The sequence below is a fragment of the Mus musculus genome, chromosome 1, assembly GCF_000001635.26.
Source record: "Mus musculus strain C57BL/6J chromosome 1, GRCm38.p6 C57BL/6J".
Lineage (NCBI taxonomy): Eukaryota > Metazoa > Chordata > Mammalia > Rodentia > Muridae > Mus > Mus musculus.
In genome coordinates this window covers 12,371,351-12,375,265 of record NC_000067.6, presented here as the reverse complement: position 1 = coordinate 12,375,265, position 3,915 = coordinate 12,371,351, and the positions used below count along the sequence as shown (strand labels likewise).

Below are 3,915 nucleotides of genomic sequence, written 5' to 3'. Positions count from 1 at the left end.
TGAAAATCTTCATTCTCATCCACTCCTATTATCCGTAGGTTTGTTCTTCTCATTGTGTCCTGGATTTCCTGGATATTTTGAGTTAAGATCTTTTTGTGTTTTGTATTTTCTTTGATTGTTGTGCAGATGTTCTCTATGGAATCTTCTGCACCTGAGATTCTCTCTTCCATCTCTTGTATTGTGTTGCTGATGCTCAAATCTATGGTTCTAGATTTCTTTCCTAAAAAATATGGAACGCTTCACGAATTTGCGTGTCATCCTTGCGCAGGGGCCTTGCTAATCTTCTCTGTATCGTTCCAATTTTAGTATATGTGCTGCCGACGTGAGCACTGATGGACACTTTTAACAAAGTAGCTCGATACAAAATTAACTCAGAAAAATCAGTAACCCCCTTATACAAATGAGAAACAGATCGAGAAAGAAATCATGAAAACAACATTTTTCACAATAGTCTCAAATAATATAAAATATCCTTTGATGACTAAACAAACAGGTGAAAAACTTGAATGATAAATCTTTAAGACATGAAAGAAAGAAGACATTAAGAATTTGAAGAAGGTATCACAAGACAGAAAGGTCTCCCATGCACATGGAACAGTTAGATTAATATAGTAAACGTGGCTGTCCTACTAAAAGCAATCTTCACAGAGCTTGAAAAGGTAAGTTTTCAGTTTCATATGGAAACACAAAAAGCCAGGATAACTAAAACAATCTTGAGTGATAAAAGATCTGTAGGAGGTCAACTTGCACAATTTCAATTTTTACTATAAAGCTATAGTAATAAAATTAGCAAGGTATTGGCACAAAATAAGACACATTAATCAATAGAATTAACTAGAAGGACCAGACATAAATCCTCATATCAATGGACACCTGATTTTTGATAAATAATGCAGCAACACACACTGGAAAAAACATCTTCAACAAATGATTCTGGCTAAATTGGATGTTTGCATGCAGAATAATGCTACAAGATCCAAACTAATCACTCTGTACAAAACTCAAATCCAAGTGGATCAAAGACCTCAATATAAAACCAGATTAACTGAACCTTATAGAAAAGAAAGTGGGGAATCGTCTTGAGCTCATTGCCTTAGGAAAAGACCTCTTGAACTGTTAGTATAGGCACTAAGTTCAACATTTAGTACATGGGACTTCATGAAACTAAAAAGTTTCTTTATGTTACTGGACACCACCATTCAGACAAAGTAGCAGCCTACAAAATGGAAATTATATTTTTTTTTTATCAACTCCACATCTGATAGAGGGCTAATGTCCAAACCATTTATAGAACTCAAAAAACTAGATATCAAGAATACAAATAACCCAATTAAAATATGAAAAGTAATCTGTAAACAGATTAGTATCAAAACAGGAAACTCAAATACCTGAGAAACAAATGTTCAACATGTTAGCCACCAGGGAAATGCAAATCAAAGCTACTTTGAGATTTTATCTTATGCCTGTTAGAAAGGCTCACAACAATAAAACAAGTGACAGACACTGCTGGTGAGGATGACACTCCTCCATTGGCAGTCAGAGTGCAAACTTGCACTGCCACAGCTGAAATTAGTGAGGCAGTCCCTCAATGAGATGGCAATTGATCTATCTCAAGTTTCAGCTATGCCACTATTAGGCATATATCTAAAGGGTATTTAATTTCACCACAGAGACACTTGTTCAACAATGTTTATTTCTGCTCTAAAAAAAAAAAAAAAAAAAGCTAGAAATTGGAAGCAATCTACAAGTCCCTCAGCCAAAGACTGGATAAGGAAAATGTAAAACATTTACCCAATACAATATAACTTAATCATTAAAAAAGTGAAATCATAAAGGAACACAACGTCAGACTGTGATGCCTCACTGTAGGTCAAAGAGTTGTCACCATTGATACATGTGAAGATACTATTGACAGCTCTATTTGTCACTGCTGGACTGGACACAGGGGTGCCCTGTGTGAGAGGGACAGAAATGAATACACTTAACAACCCCTGCCAATTTGGGGTGGGGGTGATGTGCCAAGGTGTCCTCAGAGGATCAATAGAATACACTGCAGGCCTGCCTTCCTCCTTTAACTACCCTGAAGCCTCAGGCTATGTTTGTATCTTTCAGTCTGAATGCACAGACAAGAGCCAAGCTTAACTGGCCTCTATTAGGCTCCACCCAGCATCTGACCAAAACAAATGCAGAGACTAACAGTCATACATTAGACTGGGCTTTTGTGGAGGAGATGGGGGAAGGATTAAGGAACCTGGAAGGGATAAGGACTCCACAAGAAGAGCAATAGAGTCAGCAAACCTGCACCCTTGGGGGATTCTCAGAGACTAAACTACCAACTAAAGAACATACAAGGGCTGGACCTAACTCCCTTCCTTATGCATATATGTAGCAGATGTGCAGCTTGGTGTTCATGTGAGTACTCCAACAGCTGGAGTGGGGGCTGTCCCTGACTCTGATGCCTGCCTGTGAATCTTGTTTCCCTAACTGGTTTGCCTCAATTGGAGAGGATAAACCTAGTCCTGTAGTGACTTGATATACCAGTGTTAGTTGGTACACAGAGGTGACCTTCCCCTTCTCAGAATTGAAGGAGAGAGGTGGGGGTAGGGAGGACTGGGAGGGAAAGGTGGCTGTGATAGATATGTAAACAAACAAACAAACAAACAAATGGAAACAGTGAAATCATGAGATTCACAGATAAATGAGTGGAACCAGAAAACATCATCCTGAGTGAGTTATCCCAGAGCTAGAAAGATAAATGTGGTATGTATTTGTTTATATGTGGGCATTAATTCTTAATTCAATGATAATCATGATATAATCTGTAGACCCAGAGAAATTAAGTACAGAGTAAGAGACTAGGGGGTACAGATAAATCTCATTATGAAAGGGCAACCAAATAGATAGCTATGCTGAAACAGGAGAATCAAATTGGAAAGGAGAAAAGAGAGGTGCAGAGGAAGGGTATATAGGAAGAAAAAGCTAAAATTGAGGGCCATTTAAGGGCTTGTGTGGATAATACAGTAGAAAAATCTAAAAATATATTAGATTATCTAGAAGAAAGTGTCAAATAAAGGGTAGACAGAGCTCCAAATGGACATCTCTTGTCACCAAATGTATCTTCCTTGCATTGGAATTGGGATACATCTAATTGACTTGTTGGCCAGTGAGGTTACATGGAAAGCCCCAAACAACCCAAACTGTTGTCAGTACTACCTGTTGATCTACCAGACCGACAACCAGCCCCCATTGCTGAAGGCAACATCTACCCAACTCATTGAACATGGTGATGTCAATCTGGTCCCAATAGAGAGCTGTCACCCCTACATTCTAGCATTTTTGCTACATGATGTTATTCTGCATGATACCAAAAGAGAAACAAATACCAAGCCAGCCATAAATGCTTTGATCTACAATGGTATCCTGCCTGAAAGATATGCTAGTACACTGGTGGCATAAACTTTTAAAGTAGCCAACCAATAATTAATTTGACTTAAGATCCACTCTATGAGAATATATACCTAGTATTGACTGGGTGACCATGAATCAGAGACTAGATAGCCCCAGAGAACCAGGGTGGTAGAAGCCATGCAGGGAACAAGCAAGTGAGCTTCCAAGAGATGGTCTACCCTTCCAAGAGATGGCCTACCCTTTTGCTTGTCTGTGATGGGTGGATCCTGGAAAAGTAGAGCCCCAGGAGCTCCATCTGAAGACTGCTTCTTGCTATTGATGTACTTCCTTATGTTGGTCATTGCTGTATCCCTCATTTTCCTGCTAGGTATGACTGGACAAAGAAAGACCCTTTCTGCCTATAGTCTGTTAGGATTGATTCCTAGACATTAGTCCACACTGTTGAATAGATTTCCTGCAATCAATATGGAAATATACTTTCATGAATTTATGCTGTTTAGATGAGTT

General features: G+C 38.8%; 1 non-coding gene across 1 annotated transcript; it reads right to left on the bottom strand.

Annotated features, from left to right (window-relative positions):
* Positions 1 to 223: 223 nt before the first annotated feature.
* On the bottom strand, positions 224 to 330 carry Gm22633. The gene has a single exon (XR_003949341.1). It is a non-coding gene; the product is annotated as a U6 spliceosomal RNA (small nuclear RNA).
* Positions 331 to 3,915: the final 3,585 nt, after the last annotated feature.